Here is a 25860-nt window from a genome sequence, read left to right as displayed (position 1 = left end):
CCCTTAGGGGGTTCGGGAGGGGGCAGGGGGAAGGTTGGGAGAGGACTGCGGAGGGTCCTGGGGAGCAGGCGGGAACCCTGGACGCCGCAGCCATCTGTGACGCTGGTGTTTCTGTCCGCCTCCAATTCAAGGGAACATGGCTGCATTGCAAGTAACCTGCAGAGGCCGCAGCCACCAGACCAATGTCCTCAGACTTCAGCTGCAGAAGGAGGGGGTGAGCAGAGTCTCGGGACCAGCACTGAGATTCTGATAGGGTAAGCCTAGGTCTTACCTATGGGTGAAACCGGGGGTGGGGCGGGGGGTGTCTGTATCTGTAGTAGCATTGGAATGCTGAGGCTGCAGGTAGGGTTCGGTCTATACACAGAGAAACAACCCGCACGTTCTCCCAGCGTCCCCAGCATCCCGCCAAGCGCCTGGTACTAGTAAGAGTCAGTGAATTGGAGTACTACCATCCCATGGGATTGATGCATCAGAGTAAAAAAGCTATGAAATAGAATCTGCAGACCCTTTCAGAGCAGCTGGCTGTGCTTCTTATAATGAAAGTGGGATTTCTGCCTACATTCTTCCTTCAAGCCTCTCTTTCCTCAGGAGTGAAGTTGTACTCCAAGGGGAGAGCTCAGGACAGGCCCAAGTCCATAAACGCTTTTCCCTCCTTTGAGAACAGTGCTCAGGTTTTCATTCCCTACAGCCTCTCCCCAGGCCCAGACATACCGCTGGATCATTTTATCTCCTCCAGGAGACTTGCCCCAGTGCCCAGCCCTTGAAGATATCTCCCTGTGGCACTCAGTATATGACCCGCAAGTGGGTCACATCTGTAACTTTCACCTGTAGCCATACTTTCCGCAAATGCTCTGGAAGGCCACTGAGGGCAAGGCCTCATTTCTTTCTTTTTTTTTTCTTTCCTTCTTTTTCCTTAATCTAATAAATGTCTTACTTTCCTTTTACTTTCAATTTTTTTTTAAGATTTTATTTATTTATTTGTCAGAGAGAGAGCGAGCACATGCAGACAGAATGGCAGGAAGAGACAGAGAGAAGCAGGCTCCCTGCTGAACAAGGAGCCCGATGTGGGACTCGATCCCAGGAACGCTGGGATCATGACCTGAGCTGAAGGCAGCCGCTCAACCAACTGAGCCACCCAGGCGTCCCTTACTTTCAATTTTTAAACAGCTTTATTGAAGTATAATTGGCATATAGTGGACAGCCAATATTTAAAGTACACACTATGATAAGTTTTGATATGTGTGTACATCATGAAGCTATCATCATATTTAAGACAATGAGCATGTCTGTCCCCCTCAAGAATCATCTCCCTATCCAAAGCAACCATTGCTTCTCTCTCTCTCTACAGATTAGTTTGCATTTTCTAGAATTTTATATAAATGGTATAAAACGTAGGTATTTATTTTAGTCTGGCTTCTTTTCACTTACCACAGTTGTTTTGAGATTCATCCAAGTTGTTGCATATAGCAATATGTTCATTCCTTTTTATCGGTATATCAATATGTTCATTCTTTTTTAGTGCTGAGTATTGTTTCTGGGTGTGGATGTACCATAATGTGTTTTTCATATATGTGTTGATGGAGACTTGGGTTTTTTGTAGTTTTTTACTATTACGAATATGGTTGCTATGAACATTCATGAGCAAGCTTTGATATGCACATAGGCTTTCCTTTTTTCTGGGTTGTTGGGTCATTGTTACTCTGCATTGAGCCATTGGAGGAACTTTTAAACTGTTTTCCAAAGTGACTGTACCATTTTACATTCCCAGCAACTGTGTGGCTGGAGTGGAGAGTTCCAGTTTTTCCAAATCCTCACCAACAGTTCATATGGTCAGTTTCTAAAAGATTTTAGATTTTTTGGGGCGACTGGGTGGCTTAGTCAGTAAAGTGTCTGACTTCAAGAGTGTTTTGTTGGAGCCCTTGGGTGGCTCAGTGGGTTAAAGCCTCTGCCTTTGGCTCAGGTCATGATCCTAGGGTTCTGGGATAGAGCCCCACTCAGCAGGGAGCCTGTTTCTTCCTCTCTCTCTGCCTGCCTCTCTGCCTACTTGTGATCTCTGTCTCTGTCAAATAAATAAATAATAAAATCTTTTTTTTTAAAAAGAGTGTTTTGTTGTTATTGTATCTTTTTTCATTGTTTTCTTTCTTGAATTCCACATATGAGTAATATCATGGTATTTGTCTTTATCTGACTTCTTCCACTTAGCATTACACCTTCTAGGTCCATCCATGTTGTTGTAAATGGAAAAAAAAAATACACACACACACACACACACACACACACACGCACACTTTTTCATGGCTGAGTAATATTCCATTATAAATATATACCACTTCTTCATTCATGTATGGATGGACACTTGAGCTGGCTCCATATCACGGTTATTGTAAATAATGCTGCAGTAAACATAGGGATGCATATATCTTTTCAAATTAGTGGGTTTTTTTTTTCCTTTGGATAAATACCCAGTGGTGGAATTCATAGATCATATGATAATTCTCTTTTTAATTTTTTGCAGAACCTCCATCCTGTTTACCTCAGTGGCTTCACCAGCTTGTATTCCCACCAACTGTGCATGAAGGTTCTTTTTACTCTACATCCTCACCAATTTTCTTTTTCTCTGGAACCCTTGCCAAGGCCTTGTTTTTATTTTTATTTATTTTTTTAAAAGATTTTATTTTATTTATTTGACAGAGAGAGAGAAATCACAAGCAGGCAGAGAGAGAGGGGAAGCAGGCTCCCTGCCGAGCAGAGAGCCTGATGCGGGGCTTAATCCCAGGACCCAGAGAACATGACCTGAGCCAAAGGCAGAGACTCAACCCACTGAGCTACCCAGGTTCCCCAAGGCCTCATTTTTTTTTTTTTTAAGATTTTATTTATTTATTTGACAGAGAGAGAGAAAGAGCACAAGTAGGCAGAGAGGCAGGCAGAGAGAGAGAGAGAGTGAGGGAAGCAAGCTCCCTGCCAAGCAGAGAGCCCAGTGTGGGGCTCGATCTCAACCCTGAGATCATGATCTGAGCCAAAGGCAGAGGCTTTAACCCACTGAGCCACCCAGGCACCCCTAATCTTGATCTCAGGGTTGAGATCGAGCCCCACACTGGGTTCTCTCTCTGCCTGCCTCTCTGCCTACTTGTTATTAGAGTATTTAAACAATTTGATGTGGCATTTCTACAGAATTTCTAACAGAGGCCAGCATTCATTATGGTGAGGAACAGATTTTTTTTAGGCATTTTACTGAATAGAGGATAAAATGCTGACTTTGCCTTTGTGGGTGCCCTGCTCAGCCCAGTTTCTCTGGGTCTCTGCCTAACTTTCCCATATAGCACAGCACTTTGAGGCACTCTCCACTGAATACAACTACAAGTTGGTGATACATTTCCTATTGGAATTTAAAAATTAAATCACAGGTGCATATCTTCTGGGGTCACATATTAAGAGAAAGGGAGACTTTAGTCCAGGCAGTATCCTATCATAAACACCGGGTTACTTAAGGTGTAGATAACACTGTGTACTAACAAGTAAAGTGTGCCATGGGGCCTTAGTTTTCTAAAGGTCAGTAGAGTTGTAAAATCCTGATTTCGCCATTTGGTCATCAACTGTTCATGTTACTCCAGCCTGGTTATTTACAACAAAAAAGGAAAAACAAAACAAAAGAGAGAAAACAGAAAGCAAAAAAAAAAAAAAAGAAACTATGGTGTATCTTGCAAACCTTGGAAATAAGCTTACCAATGAAAATTAAATTAATATATTCCATATGCTATGAATGAGATTAATGGGCCTCCCTAAGGAACTAATAACATACCTCCATTAACAAAGTTCAAGGAAGGTTAGGAAAAGAATAGGGAGCCTGTGTGGCTCAGTTGGTTAAGCACCCCACTCTTGGTTTTGGCTCAGGTTGTGATCTCAGGATGGTGACAATGAGCCCAGCATTGGGCCTCACGCTCAGTGCAGTCTGTTTCAGATTCCGGCTGCCTAGGTGGCTCAGTTGGTTAAATGTCTGCCTTGGGCTCAGGCCATGATCTCGGGGTTCTGGGGTTGAGCCCACCCTGCCCCAGTGGGGAGTCTGCTTCTCTCTCTCTCCCTTTGCCTGCTGCTCCCCCTGCTTATGTTCTCTCTCAAATAAAAAATTGAAAGAAAGAAAGAAAGAGAGGAAGGAAAGAAGGAATCTCTCTCTGTTTAAAAAAAAAAAACAAAAAAACTTTAGGAAAAGAATAAGGATAGCTGGTGTTTTAGTCTAGAACTATCCAGAGGAGAGAGGTGCTTGCTGGTAGTGGCGGCAGTGCTGGCGCAAACAAGTGGAAGCAAGGGAACCTGTTAAAGGTTACTGTCACGTGCTAGCTGAGGATGGTGATTTGGATAAATGCTGGAGGTGGAGATGGAGTGAAGCGGGTAGACCTGTGATTTATTTTGGTTTATAGGGGTTGAGGAGAAGGTAGTTGGAAAGTTGGCTCTCAGATTTCTGACATGATTACTGGATAGATGAGTCCTATTATCTGATAATGGGCAGTACTGAGGGAGGAGGGACAGATTTTGGGAAAAATCAGGCTGGTAACTTTGGATAGGGCACATTTGAGATGGCTGTGAGACATCCAAGAGAAATAAACCAGGGATATGAGGGTCTGAGAAAGTCTTGGTTTGGAAAATCTAGACTAAATTTGGATATCATTGGTATATAAACTGTATTTAAAGCAATAAGAAAGGGGGAGGTAAGGTAGGGAGAGTATATAGTAATAAATGGTAGGCAGGTACAAGAGCCCCCGTCCTGGGCGCCTGGGTGGCTCAGTGGGTTGGGCCGCTGCCTTCGGCTCAGGTCATGATCTCACGGTCCTGGGATCGAGTCCCGCATCGGGCTCTCTGCTCGGCAGGGAGCCTGCTTCCTCTTCTCTCTCTCTCTCTCTGTCTGCCTCTCTGCCTACTTGTGATTTCTCTCTGTCAAATAAATAAATAAAATCTTTAAAAAAAAAAAAAAAAAAGAGCCCCTGTCCTAAGAGGAAAACTACCCTTAAAAGGAAAAAGCCCCCATGCTGTTAATCTAGACTGTATTCAGTGCCCCACCTTTAATTCTGCTACTGGGAGGAAAGGAAGGGACTTAAGGGAATGACCCTGGGCGTCCTACCACAGGCCTATGGGCCAGCTTGACACTGGGCGTCCTACCACAGGCCTATGGGCCAGCTTGACAGCCAGTAGGATATTTAAACAAAGAGCTTGATCTGGTGATCGGTAGCTGCCTGGCATGCCTTAGGATAGTGGCAGCCACTGCCCTCTTGGCCCCTGGGGTATGAAACACCACCCTGGAAGGAGCCCTCTATCCTTTCGCACGTGAACAACTACCTGATAGGTAGATGAGCACCTGAACAAAAACCTGATGGGGTGACAGACGCGTGGAGGGTTAATCAGATTAAAAGCAGCACACACCCAAAAGTCCCTAAAAACACCTAGATTTAAACGCCAAATTGGCAACTCTCTCAGGTCCCCTCCCTTTTCGGGAGCTTTGTACTAATGCCCAATAAACTTTGCTTCACCATCACTCAGTAAACTTTGCTTTGCCTATCATTCTTCTTCATGTCTACCTCTTTATTCTTTGAAGTGGCATGACCAAGAACTGTGGACAATAAAGGAAAAGAAATCCTGCAACCTATAGAACGAAAAAAGACCCACTTCAGGTCTGAACTTCCAGCATCCAACATTGAGGGACCAGGAAAAGGAAAGAGGAACCAACAAAGAATCCTGAGAATGAGGGAGATCATATTGGCAAAAGCCAGTGTTTTAAGAAGGACGCAGCCAACTGTTGAATACTGACGAGAGATCAAGATAGAAACAAAAAGTGTCTAGTGAACTTAGCCAAAAGGAGGTCCTGGGTAATCATGGCAAAGAATTTTGGTATGAAGATAGAAACAGGAGCCATATTCATTTGGAATCATTCATGTATCCATTTAGCAAATACATAGTAGGTAATCCACGACATGCCAGGTATAAAATGTTGGAGGTACAATGAGCGAGACAGAAACAATCCCATTCAAGAAGCAGAAGCCATTAAATAGAGGACTACAGAAGTCTAACTCTACCATAATTAAGGTAAGGGCTATGAAGAAAAAGGAAAGGATACCATGAAAGTGTGTAACAGGAAAACCCAGTCCGGCTTGAAAGCAAGGGAAGATTGCCCCCAGGAAGTGATACAAAAGCTGTAATCGAAAGGCTTAAGCAGTCACACCAGGGAGGTGAAGAAGAGAGAGTGTGTATTCCAGCAACACAAGCATGGAGTCCTAGAGGCAAAAGAGACCAGCGTTAAAAGTTAGCAGTGTGGTGGAGCGCCACCACACTGGTGGCTCGGTGGGTTAAAGCCTCTGCCTTCCGCTTGGGTCATGATCCCAATGTCCTGGGATGGAGCCCCACATTGGGCTCTCTCTCAGCAGAGAGCCTGCTTCCTCCTCTTTCTCTCTCTGCCTACTTGTGATCTCTGTCTGTCAAATAAATAAATAAAATCTAAAAAAAAAAAAATTGTTAGCAGTGTGTTGCGGAGCCTAGCAGCCCAGCTACTGAGCAGCCAACTCTTGGTTTTGGCTCAGGGCCTGATCTCCAGGGTAGTGTGATTGCACCTGGTGGGGCTCTGCTCACAGCTGGGAACTGCTTGAGATCCTCTCCCTCTCCGTCTGCCTTTCCCCCTGCTCACCCACGTGCTTTTGCACTCTCTCTCTCTTTATAAAAAGTAAGTAAAATAAATCTTTAGTTAGCCATGTGGTTGGGCCATGGTGAACAAAGGAACCCAATCCAGGGATGTACATAGGTTTTCCAGTGTTTCACATTACTGAAATACAGGAGTACAAGAAGAAATGTGGCAGGAATACCTGAAGGTCTAGGGGAAAAGTTGGAAAATCACACTTCTCCAAGGTCAGGAGTTCCCTCTGAGGTACAAAAAATCCATTTTTGTAGCAAGGACAGGGAGCATAGAACGTCCCAGAACTGGTATGATTCTAAGAATCAGAGAAGATACGGGGCGCCTGGGTGGCTCAGTGGGTTAAGCCGCTGCCTTCGGCTCAGGTCATGATCTTAGGGTCCTGGGATCGAGTCCCGCATCGGGCTCTCTGCTCAGCAGGGAGCCTGCTTCCCTCTCTCTCTCTCTCTGCCTGCCTCTCCATCTACTTGTGATTTCTCTCTGTCAAATAAATAAATAAAATCTTTAAAAAAAAAAAAAGAATCAGAGAAGATGGGATTGGAAAGGGAATGCCATGAACAAGTCTTACTTGGAGGAGGCAATAGGGAGCAGCTGGAAGACTGTGTTGCAAACAGCCTGTCTATGCCAAGGCTGGGAGAAGTAGGAGCTAAAAAGAACTCTTTTTTATTTTTATTTTTATTGTTTTTAAGAGATAGAGAGGGAGAGAAAGGGTGGGGCACGGGGAGGGAGAGAGAATCAGCGCGGACCCCTGCAGGGAGCTTGATCTCACTGAGATCATGACCTGAGCTGAAATCAAGAGCTGAGACACTTAACCAACCGAACCACCCAGTGGTCCCTAAAAGAGCTCTTATAAACAACCTGGGTTATAAAGGAAATTCCTGTTAGCCTAGAACTCTGCTTTGTCCTCTTCTCTTCATGTCATGTCTACAAATAACTGGCCCAGGAGTAATTCATGTTATTCATTAGTTATCAGTGAAGTTCCAGAATAGGAACTGTACAAACACGATAAAGGAAACAAAACAGGAAAAAAGGTAGAGGAAAAGAAATAAAGAACATTCACCAGAAAAATATTGCTGGGGAGCAAATGAAAGTTGTGATAGAGAAGTTTGCCATTAAACTGAAGAGGGTATCCAATCTCCACAATGGAGGTAAGGTGTAAAATAGGAGTGGGGGGAGGGCAACATAGGTGTAGAGTCTGAGTAGAATGAGAAAGGCATCTTTACAGGGAAATGATATTAACATGGGGTGTCATGTTAATAAAAAAAATAGAAACTACAGTAAGTAACAGAGTATCCTTACTAGCATCTCCAAGGCCCTAACTCAGGGAATTAAGGTGACCAAGGTCTAGGGAGTTTTAGATTTCCACTCATACAGCACTAAGGGGATTGAGCGGATATGCAATTGGTTCATCTCCCTTTCCTGTGAGCAAATCTGGGTGGAAATCAAAATGTCACTAGGAAGATTGCACAGTGAGCATGAAACCACGGGATGGGAGAGGGGGTGTGCTGGATGTTCACAATTGCTGATGCCACCCTGCTTCCATGGCCGGATGCCTCCACAGCTGTTAGTGGGGACTGGCTCCTCACAGCCTTAGGTCAGAGAACCGTCTCTCCAGGATGGTTCTGGAAACCAAAAACCCCTTCTGCTAGCACATATTTTTTCCCCACATTATTATTTTATTTTTGGAAAATTCTTTCAAATTACATATTGAAATTATTTTCTATTCCATTATTTTGGCTATTTTCATCAGGAAATCCATTATGCAAATATTGGATCTCTTTTGCCTATCTTCCATATCTGTCACTTTCTCTTTATTCCTTTTAAATTTGTCCCTTTCCATTTCATTTTGTTTACTTTTCTCAATTCTGTCCTCTGTGTCTTTCACTGTTTTTAGCAATGCCTACTCTTTTGTGATACTTCCAGTTTTGCTTTCATTTTTCTGGGAGGGGGGATGATTTTGTTTTATTCCACCTTCCTGAGGTCTTCTGGCTCACATTTCATATCTTCCTAATATTTCACTATTGCTCCTTCTTTTCCTCTCTCTGTTATTTTCTTTCTTTTTTTTAATTTTTTATTTATTTGACAGACAGAGATCACAAGTAGGCAGAGAGGCAGGCAGAGAGAGAGTAAGGGAAGTAGCCTCCCAGCTGAGCAGAGAGCCCAATGTGGGGCTGGCCCAGGACCCTGGGATCATGACTTGAGCCAAAAGCAGAGGCTTTAACCCACTGAGCCACCCACATGCCCCCTTTCTCTCATATTTTAGAGACAGTCTTAAACTGCCTCCCCTTCTCCTTGCCTAATTCTAAGCCTTTCTTTTCTTCTTCTCTTTCATCATGTTTTATTATCTTTCAGAAATACGTGCCTTCATCGTGAACCTTTTTAAAAAATATTTTATTTATTTATTTATGGGGGAGCAGGGGGTGAGGGAGAGGGAAAAGTAGACTCAGCGCTGGCCTCAGAGCCTGAAGGTCGGGGAGAGGCTGGGATTCAGTATCACCACACTGAGAGTCAAATACTCAATCCTCAACTGATGGAGCCATCAGGTCCCCCACCTTCATCACATACTTTTATCACTTTTCCTTCATACTGCTTTTCTCCACCATCACCCAGAATGCTTAACACTTTAACCTTGTAGATACCTCTTTTTTCATAGTTTATTTGCTGATTTGACTTTCTCCTGTTGAATGGTGCCCATTTCCTACCCATCCCAGAGTATGCTGAGTTTAACCACAGTCCCAACGTGCCAGGATGACTAGAACATACTGCATTAACAAAACCGTATTTATTCTTTATGGAACAAAATGAGATGTTTTCCCAAAAAGTAGTTCTAATCTCTGCATGTCCCAGACCAATAGACTTGCTGACCTTTAGAAGGTAAAACTAAACTTCTCCGTTTCAGTTCACCCTTCTCACTATGTCAGCCTCTAAGGGTTGGCAAAATAAGGTTGTGGGTTTTGTTCTGTTTGATCAGTATTGTTTGCATTTAATTGTCTTTATGGTCTCTAGCTTTGACAGTTAAATCAACAACATTGATTTCATTTTCAGTATGTACAGAGCACCAGGCACAAGGGAAAGTGCATGACAGACTCCCTATTCTGAAAGAGAGTCTAGTCAGTGGGGAAGGACGTCCCTTCTCCAAGAAAACATGCATCCAGGGGCACCTGGGTGGCTCAGTTGGTTAAATGTCTGCCTGCAGCTCAGGTCATGATCCTGGGATTGAACCCCACATTGGGCTCCTTGCTCAGCGCGAGTCTGCTTCTCCCTCTCCCTCTTCCCCTCCTCCTGCTTGTGCCTGCTTTCTCCCTCTCTCTCTCAGTCAAATAAAATAAAATATAAAAAAGAAAAGAAAAGACGTATCCATTCAAATGACTGAAATAGAAAAGTTGGATGGCCCTTCACCATTACTGTAAGGGGAGAATATTAGGTGTGCTCCCCCAAGCCAGACTGTGATCGTGGCCAAGGGCATGGGCTCTGGGCTTTCGTCTCTTGAGTTGGAATTCTACTTGCCATCTGATTTTAGGCAACTATTAAAGCTTTCATACCTCTTTTCTGTAAGATAGGGATATAGTCTCCACCTCACAGGGTTGTAATGAGGATTAAATTAGGTGGTACAGATGATGTACTTAGCCCAGTAATAATAATAGCTAATGTTTCTTAATCATTTTCTTTATGCCAGTGTGGCAGGCTAAATAATGGCCCCCAAAGATATCCAGGTATTAATTCCTGGAACCTGTATGTATGTGTGTTACCTTATGTGGCAAGAGGGACTTCACAGGTGTAATTAAGTTAAGGATCTTGAGATGGGGAAATTATCCTAGATGGACTTGGTGGATCCTAAATGTAACCAAAAGTGTCCTTATAAGAGGGGATCAAAGGAATATGTTAGTACAGAAGAAGGCAATGTGATGCCTAAAGCAAGACACTACACTGCTGGCTTTCGAGATGTACGAAGGTGCCACCAAAAAACCCAGATCTCGATGCTGGAAAAGACAAGGAAACAGGATTTTTTTACTGTGCCTTGAGAGGGTGTGTGGCCTTGCAGATTCCTTGATTTTGGCCCACTGAAACAGATTTCGGACTTCTGACCTCCAGAACTATAAGATAATAAATGTGTGGTAATGTTTTTTGTTGTTTTTGTTTTTGTTTTTTACTTTTGTGGAGATATAATTGACATAACATTGTGTAAGTTTAAAGTGTACAATGTGATGATATGATACACAGATATATTGGGAGATATTTACTGCAATAGGGTTAGTTCCATCCTTCAGCTCACATAATTACCAGTTTGTCATTGTTGTGGGGAGAATAGTAAAGCTCTATTCTCTTAGCAACTTTCAAGTACACAAATAGTATTGTTAATTGTAGTCACCATGCTGTACGTTAATTAGATCCCCAGAACATATTCATTTTATAACTGAAAGTTGTACCCTTTGACCACTATCCCCCCATCACTCCCACCGCGCAGCCTCTGGCAACCCCCATTCTACTCTGCTTCTGTGAGTTCAGTTTTTTATTTTAATTTTTTTTTTAAGATTTTATTTATTTATTTGACAGAGAGAGATCACAAGTAGGCAGAGAGGCAGGCAGAGAGAGAGAGAGGAGGAAGCAGACTCCCTGCTGAGCAGAGAGCCCGATGTGGGACTCGATCCCAGGACCCTGAGATCATGACCTGAGCCAAAGGCAGCGGCCTAACCCACCGAGCCACCCAGGCACCCTACTCTGTTTCTGTGAGTTCAGTTTTTTAGATTCCACATATAAGTGAGGTCCTACAATATTTGTCTTTCTTTCTCTTATTTCACTCAGCAGAATGCCCTTAAGCATTCTGACATGAATGATGTCACAAATGGCAGAATTTTCTTCTTTCTCATGGCTGAGTAACTTATGTTCCTTCTATTTCCAATTTATTGTTTTGTCATGAAAAGATGTTAAATTTTGCCAATTTCTTTTTCTGCACCTATTGACTCAATCGTATGATTATTGTCTTTCGTTCTGTTAATGCGGTGTGTCTTATTTATTGATTTACGTGCATTGAACCATTCTTGTATCCAGGGATAAATTCCACTTGATCATGGTATATGATCCTTTTAATGTGCTCTTCAATTCAGTTTGTTAGTATTTTGTTGAGAAATTTTGTGTCTATATATTCACCGGGGATATTGGCCTATAGTTTTCATTTCATGTAGTGTTCTTTTTTTTTTTTTTTTTTTTTTAGGATTTTTAAACCTTTTTTTATTTAAAATTTTAATTCCAGTGTAGTTAACATACAGTGTTATGTTAGTTTCAGGTGTACATTCCATATATTCCTCAGCGTTCATTGACAGAAGTACATTCTCATTTTGTGTAGTGTTCTTATCCAGCTTTAGAATCGGCATAATACAGGTCTCATAAAATGGGTTTGGGAGTGTTTCCTCTAAAAATTTTTGGCATCAATTCTTTAAATGTTGTGTAGAATTCACCAGTGAAACTATCCATTCCAAAAGGCTTTTCTTTGTGGGAAGGTTTTTGATTACTGAGTCAGTTTTCTTACTTGTTATTGGTCTACTCCAATTTTCTGTTCTTCATGATTCAGACTTAGTAAGTTGTATATTTCTAAGAATTTATCCATTTCTACCAGGTTGTCCAATTAGTTAGTACATAACTCTTAATAGCTGACCCTTATTATTCTTTGTATTTCTGTGGTATCAGCTATAATATCTCCTTTTTCATTTATAATTTTATTTATTTGAGTCTTCTCTCTTTTTCTTGGTTAATCTACTCAACGATTTGCTGGTTTTATTTATCTTTTCAAAAAACCAGCTCATCTTTTCTACTGTTTTTCTATTCTCTATTTCATTTATTTCTGCTCTGATTTTTGTTATCTCCTTCCTTCTGATAACTTTGGGTTTAATTTGTTCTTTTTCTAGTTCCTTGACACATGAAGTTAGGCTATTTATTTGAGATCTTTTCTTTTTCTTAATGTAGGCATTTATGGCTATAGACTTTCCTCTTAGAATTGCTTTTGTTACATCCTGTAAGTTTTTTGTTTGTTTGTTTGTTTGTTTTTAAGATTTTGTTTATTTATTTAACATATCAGAAGCAGGAAGAGCAGCAGGTAGAGAGAGAGGGAGAAGCAGGTTCCCCTCTGAACAGAGGAGCCCAATGTGGGGCTCGATCCCAGGACCCCGAGATCATGACCCGAGCTGAAGGCAGAGGCTTAACCCACTGAGCCACCCAGGTCCCCCATCCTGTAAGTTTTGATGCATTATGTTTCCATTTTAATTTCTTTCAATATATTTTTTTACTTCCCCTTTGACCTCATCTTTGACCCACTGGTCATGCTACCACATGAATTAGTGAACTTTCCAGTTTTCCTCCTGTTAGTAATTTCTGATTTCATACTATTGTGATAAGAAAAGATACCTGGGGGGCGCCTGGGGGGCTCAGTGTTAACCCACTCAGCTTCTGCCTTCGGCTCAGGTCATGATCTCAGGGTCCTGGGATCAAGTCCTGCATCAATCTCTCTGCCCCCCACACCGACCACCGCCTGCCTCTCTGCCTGCTTGTGATCTCTCTCTCTGTCAAATAAATAAAATCTTTAAAAAAAAAAAAAAGATACTTGGCACACTTTCAATATTTATGAGTTTGCTGAGAGTCATCATGATCTATCCTGGAGAATGTTCCAGGTGTGCTTGAGGTGAATATGTATTCTGCTGCCATTGGATGGATTGTTCTCTGTATGTCTGTTAGGTCCACTTGGTCTAAAGAATAGCCAAGTCTAATGTTTCCTTACTGATTTTCTGTCTGGATCATCTATCCATTGTTGAAAGTGGGATATTGAAGTCTGCTATTATTATTATATTGTCGTCTATTACTCCCTTCAGATCTGAGCATTTGTTTAATATATTTAGGTGTTCCAATGTTAGGTGCATATATATTCACAACTGTTATATACTCTTGATGAATTGGCCCTTTTAAGATTATATGATGATGTTCTTTGTCTCTTGTTACAGTTTTTGACTTAAAGTCTGTTTTTTCTGATGTAAGTATAGCTACCTCTGCTGTCTTTTCATTTCTACTTGCATGAAATAACCCTTTTTCACCCTTCATTTTGAGTCTGTATGTGTTCCTAAAGCTGAAATGAATCTCTTGTAGGCAGGATGTAATTGAGTCATGTTTTTTAATCTATGTGGCCACTCTGTGCCTTTTGATTAGAACATTCAATCCATTTACATTTGAAGTAATTATTGATAAGTAAGGAATTAGTATTGCCATTTTTTTCATTGTTTTCTGGCTGTTTTGTAGTTTCTTTGTTCCTTCTTTTCTCTCTTACTGTCTTCCTTCATGAATTGATGATTTTCCATTGTGGTATACTTTCGTTTCCTTCTTTTTGTCTTGTATGTATCACCTATAGGTTTTTGTTCTATGGTTACCCTAAGGCTCACTTGAAACATCCTGTAGATATTATAGTCTATTTATTTTGAACTACTAACATCTTCAACTGTATACCCAAAAAACTACCCTTTTATCACACTCCTACCACATTTTTGTTTCCTATTTTACACATTTTTATATTGTGTATCCATTAATAAGTTATTATAGCTATAGCTATTTTTAATACTTTTGCTCCTCAAGCTTTATATTAGTTAAGTGGTAAACACACCACTATATTACAATATTAGAGTATTCTCAATCTGACTGTATCCTTGTCTTTACCAGTATGTTATTTCTTTTCTTTTTGAAGTTTTTATTTATTTGTTTGAGAGATAGTGACAGAGCGAACAAAAGAGAGCACGAGAGCTGAGGAGAGGGAGAAGCAGGCTCCCTGCAATACGGGGCTCCATCCCAGGACCCCAAGATCATGACCTGAGCTGAAGGCAGACACTAAGCTGATTGAGCCACCCAGGCACTTCTGTGTTGTTTATTTTCACATGTTTGATGTTACTAGTTAGCATCTTTTTGTTTCAGCTTGAGGAACTCTTTCAGCATTTCTGGTAAGGCAAATCCAGTGATGCTGAACACCCTCCAGTAGCACCAGGTCTGGCAGCCATGGTGACTTGTCAGCTCAGGCCACTGGGGGCTGTCCCATCAACTGCATGCTCCTTATCAAGTGCCCATTGCTCACCCGGCTCTTTCCTTCCTGGTAAGGGGAACCCTTTCTAGCTTGGGAGTTCCCTCTTGGTGCTAAACAGTGCTGGCAGGGGCCATGGGTTGATGTAACAAAACAATGCTGTTCTTCCTTCCCTTTTTGTGTGGTTGTTCTCAAACTTTTTGTTTAACTGCACTGCTGAAGTTTATCAAGTGGACTCCAGAGCTCTCCAGCGCTGTTTTTATTTGTGGGTAACTATCTAATTGTTGATCTTTAAGGAGAGATGGAGGGATTTCCTACTCCGCCATCCTGGTAATGTCACTCACAAATGTATGCTGTTTTAAGCTGCCAAGTTTGTGGTAATTTATTACAGCAACCATAGTAAATGAATACAGCTGGGCATTATTCTAAAGGCTTTCTATGTATTATTTCATCCAACTCTCACCTTTTCCCATCTCCTCATTAATCATAGAGAGGTGTGTTAGTAGGTTGGCCCCATCCTCAGTTGGCCCCACCACACATCCTGTCCCCATCTTAAACTTCATTCATCAGGCTTTAATCTTTTTTTTTTTTTTAGAGAGATTTTATTTATTTATTTGACAGACAGAGACCACAAGTAGGCAGAGAAGCAGGCAGAGAGAGAGGGGAAGCAGGCTTCCCACTGAGCAGAGAGCCCGATGCAGGGTTTGATCCCAGGACCGGAGATCATGACCGGAGCCAAAGGCAGAGGCTTTACCCCACTGAGCCACCCAGGCACCCATTTCTTTCTTTCCTTATTTTTATTCATTTATTTGTTTTTTGCATGGTGATTTCTGATGGCAGATTTAGGGTTGCATGCTGGCTTTGCCTTGAGTAACCTCTCTGTTCCCCAGTTTCTTCATCTATAGAAAATAGAATGATATCTATTTGCAGGATTGTTAGAAAGGACTAAATGATACAAGTGAAAGTGTCCTGGACATCTCAATTGTTATGACTGGCATGCTCACAGCCCTTGCTGGGAGAAAACTTGAACAGCCAGCCACAGTTGGTCAGACCACGTGTGGGTGCCTGATACCCCAAAGTCAGCCAGATTCGCAGGCGGATCAGATACTAATGATGCAGTTCAGTGGAGAAAGTTCTGTCTAAACAGTAAGATAACCTCAGGTTGCTCTCTGGAGCCTGAAATGGAAAGTAAAGATGGAATCAGGCAATTAGGGATAAGAACTAAAGCTAAAAAGATGTTGAGAAGGAAGAGGTAGGGCCAAAAGCAAGTTGTAATTGTTAAAATTCATGAAAGGAAACCTTTGTTTAGAAAGGTGTGGAGATTATAAAAAATAAAAATTTTTTTTAAAAATGAACTAATAAAAAAAAAAAAAAGGTGTGGAGAGGCCAGCAGAAGGAGTTCTCACACCTGGCTACTCCTTGTGAATTGCAGACCCTACAGGTAGGGACAGGCCTTGCAGGTGTGTATTTCTTCACTATCCCAGCAGGAGGGAGAAAGGTTTTCCTCCTCCCCAGGCAACATCCTAGCTGGTGAGACTGTCACAACTTCAACCAATGAAAAGCCACTATACTTTGAGCTCCCAGTTTACTTCAATGGACTTTTTGTTTATAATGGCCCTTCCCAATTCCCCCTCCCCCCCCCCCCCCGGTAAAAAAAAGGGTTCTTTGTTGTCTGGATTTGCCTACGGTTTGCTATAGCCTCCTTCTGGAATTGCAGTTCTCTGCTCTTCCCAAATAAACCCATTTTTGCTGGCAAAATAACGGCAGTTTTATTTTTAAGGCTAACATAATTCTTGAGTAGGGCTCAGTTGTTGAGGAAACAGAAACTATGAGTATGCAAATGTAGGGAGGTCAAGATAAAAGTGATAGGATGGATGCTAAGAAAGCCAGAAGTGGGGAACTCCCCCAATAAGCAGAGTCTCAGCCAAGTCACAAAAATGGCAGAACAGAAGAGTGAAGACCCATTCACTTCTGCCTAGTGCCTAGTGCCATCTTTGATTCAGAAAAGCTCCTAATCTTGGATTTCACAATTTGTCAATCTTCCTTATTGCCACATGCCATCTTTTTTTTTTTTAATTTTTATTTATTTATTTGACAGAGAGAGATCACAAGTAGGCAGAGAGGCAGGCAGAGAGAGAGAGAGGAGGAAGCAGACTCCCTGCCAAGCAGAGAGCCCGATGCGGGACTCGATCCCAGGATCCTGAGATCATGACCTGAGCCGAAGGCAGCGGCTTAACCCACTGAGCCACCCAGGCGCCCTGCCACATGCCATCTTAAAACGAAGTCCTATTACTTGAGTTTGTCAATGGATCCTTATTTTACACAAAAGAGTTTAATTAAAACAAAAAGAATCCAAGTGGTAGTTCTGTCTCACTTTTAAATGGATCTTGAAACAGTGGGGCATAATGGAGGCAGAAGAAGATTACTGGCAAAGGAAATAATCAAGAGTCGAGGCTTGGAGCTGAGAGAACATAAAGATATCAGTGGCTGGGCACAGTCTCAGAGCAATGGTCAGGGGGTTGTGATCTCTCACAAAGGGTAAGGGCAGTAGGGCTGAGAAGGATAGTTGGGAACCTAGATGCCCAACATGGGCAACTTAACTGTGTTACCAGTGGCTGGAGCTCCTTCTTCGAAGCTTTGTTATTCTCACACCTAGGGTTTTGTCTTAGTAATACGTATCATTTTTAACATCTTAAAGAACCATCAACAATTTGTTATATATCCTCCCAGGAAAAAATTATACTAACTTGATTAATGATCAAAAACCAGATGCTACCAAATCTGTCCCTTACCTTTGCTATTTAAGAGCTGTTTGTGTCCTCAAGGAAGCTGCTTGAAAGAAACACAGAAAACAAACCAACTCCCTGTCACATATATCCTCGTGGCCTGAGTCATAAGGAAATGCAGATGGGACAGAACCAGGTTTCCTATCTGTGGGCTGACTCTGCCCAGCCCAGACTCAAGTGATGATGACGGAAGTCCTTGGGAGTTTGAATATAGGTCAGGGCCGGTAAATACCACTGAGCCTGGGTCCTGATTCAGTATCGGAATCCATTTCCTTCAGGTGTTTTCCAAATTTTCCAGGCTCTCTAAACCTGAGGAACAGCCTTTAGAACAGTGGTGTCCAGTGGAAGTATAATGCAACCCCTATATCTAATTTAAACTTGTGCAGTTTTCATGCAATAAAAGTGAAAAGACATGGGTGAAATTAATTTTAATAATATATTTTATTTAACCCAGTATATCCAGAATATTATTTTAAACATGCAAGCAATATCAAAACTAATTTTTTTGGTCCTGTCTTCACAATCTGGGGCATTTTTTTACACATACATACATCTCAGTTCAGACTGACCGCATTTTTTTTTTTTAAAGATTTTATTTATTTATTTGTTTAAGAGAGAGAGCATGTGCACACAAGTAGGGGTGGGGGTATGGGCAGAGAGGAGAGAGAATCCCAAGCAGACTCCACACTGAGCAGAGAATCCAACGTGGAACTGGATCCCACAACCCTGAGATCATGACCTAAGCTGCCTGAGCTGAAATCAAGAGTCAGATGCTTTAACTGAACCACCCCGGCACACCCAGACTAGCCACATTTTAAAGTGCTCTATACCTCCATCTGGTATAGATGGTGGCTATGTATTAGACAGCACAGGTCTAGAGGTACTTGACTTGCTTCCTCCTTCCCACTCTACCTCCCACTCCCATCAGATGCAGGGATTTGAGGGGTGGGCCAGGAGTTCAGAGGCCTTGTTGTCATGCCAATGCCGTAAGTTCACTAGGAAAAACCAAGTCGCTCTTCTTCTGAACCATCCTCACCTATTCCAATATGCCTCTCCTTTCCCTTCCTGAAGTCAAGGGCTAGTGCTCTCACAGAATGTGGTCTATGTTATAGGATTCTATTTCATTTTGCTTTACACTCCATTGTTATGTTTCAGACTCCCCAACTGGATTACAAAGGTCTTAAAGGCATTTGTCCCACTCCTAGTCATCTCTTTTTGCAACACCTAGTCATCCACAAATGAATAATTGTTGAATAAATGAATGACTCCTTACAGAGAGAGAAGTATGTTTACTTCTGAGAAAGTATACTGAGAAGTATGTTTACTCACTTCTTACAGAGAGAGAAGTATGTTTACAGGTAAACATGTATTATGGAAGCCTTTGTTTTATCTGACACCCCTAGGTCCATACAGCCTGTTTCCTCATCAACAGTGAAGCCAATCAGGGCACTGTCAGTCCCAGCCTAGAAACTGGGGGGAATACTTGTCTTTGTCATCCGGATCTCAGGCACACAGACTCAGTTCAACAAATAGTTCCTGAACAACTCCCATGCCCCAGGCATCGTGCTGGGTACTCTGGGAGGTGCACAAATGAGTAACAAATACCCTTGCCCTCAAGTCCCTAACTAGTACAGGGCCTTTGACAGGTCTACACAAATAATTATAATTTTAGGTTGAGTAACCTCGGGGCTATAAGGGGAATAAAGAGGCCAGGTAGGAGAGGGGCAAGAAGAGGGACTCTCAACGGAGGCTTCATTCAGACCTATCCTTGAGATGATGCTTGAGGCTAGGACAGGATTTGGACAAGTGGGAACGGAAGGAGGGAAACAAACAGCTTTTAGAAATCTGACAAATGAGGAAGAAACACAATACAGAGGAGGTGTGGTGAAGAGACTCCTTAGGACAAGGAAATGAGAGCAACCACAAAGATAAGAGCAGGGTGGAAGAAAGCACGGCAGGGTAGGGGAGGAGCAAATCTCAGGAGAGCCATGAGGACTCCAGACCTGGAAGGCACCCTTGTTGAAGACAATGCCCGGAAGAAGGGCTCAGGGAGTGAAGCGGGGAATTCCAAAAGGAAGTGAGATGGGTTTATGTCATACACTTCTGGTGGCAGAAGCAGGGACCAGAGAAATAAAATCCCTCTGATCAAGGAAAGTGGACTCCCCTAAATATGTTAAACAACCTCATTTGAGCAGAGTCCCAGAGTGACAGGGAAAGGATGAAAAGAGATGAGATAAGCTGGAAAGAACTTTACATAACTAACACAGGAGATGTGGGCAATATTTGGTCTAGCCAGTACCGCGTGCCCTAGAGATCACAGGAGCAGTCAGCACGCCAAGTCAGACATCAGCCTGGGAAATCAGCCCCCGGTGGGGGAATGAAAGCAGATTGGAAATAGCAGGTGACTAGGTTATAGTGTAAATTACAAGTTGGGATAGCCTTTCCCAATCACTGAAGTCGGGATTCTCGCCTGGAGGTGTGTAGGTAGTAATCTACACATACAAAGGTTGTATCTGCAGCAACGGAAAAATTCCAAGACTGGCATTTGTACACTGGAATAGGTGTACAAAAGGAAATCAGAATCTGATTTAAGAAGAAGACTGATTTACTTTCTGTTTTATTTTTGAATTTCAGATGCATCTGTTGCCTCTAAACACTCATTTCTGAGAAAAGACAGACCAGACTGTGCTCCACCTTTCAGAGCATGCATACAAGGGTGCCTAAAGAACATACGTTTGTGTACTCAGTGACACACACCCAAAGCTGTAATGGAGACTAATAATTGCTAGCATATATTGAGCGTGTGGTAACTGCTAGGCCATGTGCAAAGTGCTTTTACAGGTATTATCTCATTTAGTCTTCACAATATTACCTATGACAGGGGCGCCTGGGTAGCTTGGTCAGTTAGGTATCAGACTTTTGGTTTTGCCTCTGGGGGGTGAGGGGAGATCGTCGTGACATTGAGCCCTCTGTCAGGCTCTGCACTTAGCAGAGTCTGCTTGGGATTCTCTCTTCTTCTTCCTCTGCCCCTCCCTGCCCACCTCCCATCACAGGTAAATAAATAAATAGATCTTTTTTTAAAAAAACAATATTACCTATGACATTATGTTACTATCTTCATTTCTCAGGGAGATAGGTTACATGACTTGCTAAGATCACAATGCTAGCAACCTATGGGGCTGTAAGAAGCTTTTTATATTATAAATCCATTGTTTTTTTTTTAATAGTTATAAGGCTCTTCAGATTTCCTTTTTTTGTATCAGTTTTAGTAAGATATATTTCCTAAGAATTTAGACAGTTCATTTAAACCTCCAAACTTATTGGCATGAATCTGGTCAAAAAACTTTATTAAAAATAATTTAGCATCTGAGGGCTGCCTGGGTGGTTCGGTTGGTTAAGTGTCTGCTGTTGGCTCAGGTCATGATCCCAGCTTCCTGGGATTGAGTCCCACATGGTGTCCCCTGCTCAGTGGGGAGCCTGCTTCTCCCTCTGCCTGCTGCTCCCTTTGCTCATGCTTGCTCTCTCTCTCTCACATACACACAAATAAATAAATAAAATCTTTAAAAAACAATTTAGGATCTGAGATGTATTCCTCTTTTCATTTCTGATATTCATTACAAATACTTCTTTTTCTTGACTAGTCTTACCAGAGATACATCCATTATATTAGTCTTTTCAAAGAAACAATCTCTTGATTTGTTGTCCCTTTCTATTATAAATTTGTTTCCTATTTCATTAATTTCTCCTCTTATCTACATTATTTCCACTATTAGGTTTTTTTGGTAAATTTCCCCCCTACTTTCTTGAGATGGATGCTTATTAGCTCATTGATTTTTAGTCTTTATTCTTTTTAAAAAAAAAAAAAAGATTTTATTTATTTATTTGACAGAGAGAGATCACACGTAGGCAGAGAAGCAGGTGGGACGGAGGGCGGAGCAGGCTCCCTGCTGAACAGAGAGCTCAATCCCAGGACCCTGAGACCATGACCTGGGCAGAAGGCAGAGGCTCAACCTACTGAGCCACCCAGGCACCTGTTTAGTCTCTATTCTTATCTCCAGTATCTATTTAAGACTACACAGTTTCCTCAAGTACGGCTTTGGCAGTATACCACTACTTTTTTTTTTTTTAAGATTTTATTTATTTATTTGACAGACAGAGATGACAAGTAGGCAGAGAGGCAGGTGGGGGCTGAGGGAAACAGACTTCCTGCTGAGCAGAGAGCCTGATGTGGGGTTTGATCCCAGGACCCTGGTATCATGACCTGAGCTGAAGGCAGAGGCTTTAACCCACTGAGCCACCCAGGCACCCCTCCCACCACTTTTTTATTTTATTATCACTTAGTTTAAAATATTTTATAATTTCCATCATGATTTTTTTAATGCATGGGTTTTTTAGAAGGATATATTTTAATATTTAGATATGGGGATTTTCTAGTTATTATTTTTTATTGATTTCTTGCCTAGTTGTACTGTGGTTAGAGAACGCACTTCAAATATATTAGTTCTTTGAAATTTGTTGAGACTTGCTTTATGACCCAGTATATGGTCCGTAACAGATAATACTTTCCAAAGATGGCCACAAACATCTTCAATGCCTCATGCTCTTTTGCTATGTGACTATGCAGCTTCCTCATTAAGAAGGGGGACGTCTAGGTTTCCATCCCCTGGAATCTCAGCAGAATTCCAAGATAACCAAGAAAAAATAGCCTTACATCTTTTGCTCCTAGCTTCTTGGATGATGGCTTCCATGTAAGAAATGACTACCCTGAGGCCGCCAGGCTTGAAAGACTTGAGCCATGTGGAGAGACTGTGGAGGATGAGATATCTTGAGAAGAGAAGGCAAGGCCAAGGAGGACCCAGGTGCCAGCACATGTGACTAGTCATCCTGGCTATCTAGTCAAGACTTCAGATGACTCTAGTCTCAGCTGTTTCTGACTGCAGTCACACTGGAGACTCTAAGTGAAAACTACCCAGCTGAGCCCAATCTACAGAACCTTGAGAGATAATAAATTGCTATGTTTAAGCTCTACATTTATGGGTTATTTGTAATGCAAGAATAGTTCTCCAGAACATGGTCAATTTATTTAAATATTCTGTGCGTGTTTTTTTTAACTGACAATTATAATTGTTGGGTGTGGTGTTCTGTATGTATCAATTAAGCCACGTTCACTAGTTTGTTTATCTAAATCTATATCCTTAATGATTTGGTTTGCTTTCTGTGAATCACTGGGAGATATATTAAAAATCTCTCACTATAATTCTATATTTGCCTATTTCTCCTCTTATTTGAATTAAATTATTTGGTTTTTGTGAATTACAGGAAAGAATACAGAGCATCTTAACTCTATTTCATTCCTCCATATCCAGTAACCCCAAGTTGAGTTTAGAAAGTACTAAATATGCTAGTAATAATACTAGATATGATAGTATATTTTAGATATGTTAGTATGATACTAGAATATGCTAGTAGTAATAATAGTAATGAAACTATGTAACTTTTTCTTTTTTTTTCTTTAAGATTTTATTTATTTATTTGACAGAGAGATAGAGAGCACAAGTAGGCAGAGCAGCATGGCAGAGGGAGAGGGAGAAGCAGGCTCTCCACTGAGCAGGGGGCCTGACATGGGGCTCAATCCCAGCACTCTAGGATCATGACCTGAGTTGTAGGCAGCTGCCTAACCGACTGAGTCACCCAGGTGCCCCTATATAACATTTTCACTGAGCACTTATTAAGTGCCAGTCGTTGCCCTAAGTACTTTACCTGAAGTACTTCCTTAAGCCTCACAATTTCCCTATGATTTTGGCATTATGATTCCCATTTAACATAGACAGGTTAAGTAACTGGTCTAAGATCACTCAACTAGATAAGCACTATATTGGAATTTAAAACAAGACAGTCTGACTCTGCTCTTAGCCACTCCCTTATACTGCTACTGAGATGTGATGCCCTCCCTAGGCCAGAAGATATGAGCCCAGGTGTCATTTATGAGCATGTTTGCTTTGACATACTGCAGCATGCAAAGTAAAACAAACAAACAAACAAAAAATAGCTAAGGTACCCCAGGAAAGATTTATATATTTTAATAAATTGTTAATAGCTTCAAGTGGGTTCTTCTGGTATATATTAGTAGCAGGATGATAGATATGGCAGTGGGCCACTAGATCTTTCATTTGAGTATTTCAGGGAATTACTCATACTAAATAGAAATTTGTGCTAAATAGTATTTCTGGGAATAATTTATACCTAGTAAAATATTATAGACTCATAGGTCTGGAAGGTCCCTTAGAGAGCAATTATTTTAGACCACTTATTTATAGTATTAACAATCATTATCTTTGAAGGTAGCATTTTAAGGGACTTTTAATATTATTTATATGTTGTTTAATCTTTCATAAGAACACATCACACATAATTAGAAAAATAAAATGGTTATTCCTGCTAAGAGAATTCGTAGGGGAACGAATAGTCTTTTCAACAAATGGTATTGCAACAACTAGATATCCACATGAAAAAGAATGACTTTGTGGGGCTCCTGGGTGGCTCAGTTGGTTAAGCAACTGCCTTTGGCTCAGGTCATGATCCCAGGGTCCTGGGATCAAGTACCACATTGGGCTCCTCCTCCTCTGTGGGGAGCATTCTTCTCTCCCTCTGATGCTCCCCCTGCTTGTGTTCTCTCTCTCTCTCTGTCAAATAAATAAAATAAAAAGAGTGAATTTATACTCCTACCTTATACCATATACAAAAATTAACTCAAAATGAATCCCAGACCTAACTGTAAGAATTAAAACTATAAAAGTCTTAGAAGGGGGATGCCTAGGTGGCTCAGTCCATTAAGTGGCTGCCTTTAGCTTGGGTCATAATCCCAGGGTCCTGGGATCAAGTCCTGCATTGGGTTCTTTACACAGTAGTGAGCCTGCTTCTCTCTCTGCCTGCCTGTCCCCCTGCTTGTGCTCCCTCTCTGTCTGTCTCTCTCTCTCTGACAAATAAATAAATAAAATCTTATTTTAAAAAGCCTTAGAAGAAAACATAGCCTAAGTCTTCATGATCTTGGGTTAGGCAAAGACTTCTTAGATATAAAACCAAAAGAAAGATATAAAAACTGGACTTCATCAAAATTAAAAACGGTTGTGTTGCAAACAATGCCATCAAGGCAGTGAAAGAAAACCCACAGAATGGGAGAAAATATTTATAAATCATATCTGTGATAAGGCACTTACATCCAGAATATATATATATATATAAACTACTACAACTCAATAATAAAAAGACAACCTAAACTAAGGTGAAATCTGTAACTGGCCCCAGATACAGAGGACAAGGAAAGGCTGAAGAAAGAGGCAGACCACTCCAGATTGGTAGGTGATAGTTTAATAAGCAAGGGCACTTACATACAAGGCTTGTCTTGGGCAGTTGCAAGATGGATAGATATCTGCACACACCCACCAGAATCTTAAACATTTATATAGAGGCTTTAACTGAGTTAAATTGAATATATATTGGCCAGATGGTCTTAACACCATATTGCTCTCCTCAAGTCTGCACCCTTTAAAATGGCTCTCACTGTGGGAAACAGTGGGCAGAACACACATTTCAGGGACATGGGAAGGGATGAGGAGCTTCCAATTGCCTGGGTCCAAATTGCAGGTTAATCAGTGGTCACATCCTCTTGATGACCTCGTCTAACAGACATTTCTCCAAAGAAGATATAAAAATAGTCAATAAGTATGTGAAAAAAATGGTCAACATCATTAGCCATAAGGGAAATGCAAATCAAAACCACAATGAGATAACAATTCACACCCACTTGGATGGCTATATAAAAAAAAAAAAAAAACAGGTAATAACAAATGTTAGTGAGGATGTGGGCAAATTGGAACCCTCATACATTGCTGGTGGATAAATGATGCAGCCACTTTGGAAAGCAGTTTGGCAGTCTTCAAAATGTTAAACGTAGTTGCCATGTGATACAGCAATTCCACTTTCATATACCAAAGGGAAACCAATTCCACTTTCATATACCAAAGAGAAACAGAAACATACATTCACAAAAAACTTGTGCACTAAATGTTCATAGCACCATTATTCATAATAGCTAAAAAGTAGAAATAACTTGTGTCCATCAATTGATGAACAGATAAATAAAATGTAGTATCTTCCAAACAATGGAATGCTACTTGGCAATAAAAAAGAAAAGAAGTACTGATACATGATAGAACATGGATCAACTCTGAATATGTTATGCTCAGTGAAAGAAGCTTGTCATCAAAGAGCATGTTATATGATTCTGTACATATAAAATGTCCAGAATGGGCAAATCTATGGAGACAGAAAGTAGATGAGTAGTTGCCTAGGGCTGG

At 41.3% G+C, this 25860-nt stretch overlaps 1 long non-coding RNA gene across 1 annotated transcript; it reads left to right on the top strand.

Moving 5' to 3' along the window:
* The first annotated feature begins 16 nt into the window (after positions 1-16).
* On the top strand, positions 17-22745 carry LOC131999713 (uncharacterized). The gene is made up of 3 exons (XR_009399092.1): positions 17-254; positions 20138-20344; positions 22230-22745. It is a non-coding gene; the product is annotated as an uncharacterized LOC131999713 (long non-coding RNA).
* Positions 22746-25860: the final 3115 nt, after the last annotated feature.

This window comes from Mustela nigripes, chromosome 13 (assembly GCF_022355385.1).
Source record: "Mustela nigripes isolate SB6536 chromosome 13, MUSNIG.SB6536, whole genome shotgun sequence".
NCBI lineage: Eukaryota > Metazoa > Chordata > Mammalia > Carnivora > Mustelidae > Mustela > Mustela nigripes.
Note: the sequence above shows the minus strand (reverse complement) of the source record. Positions and strands in the feature narration are given on the sequence as shown.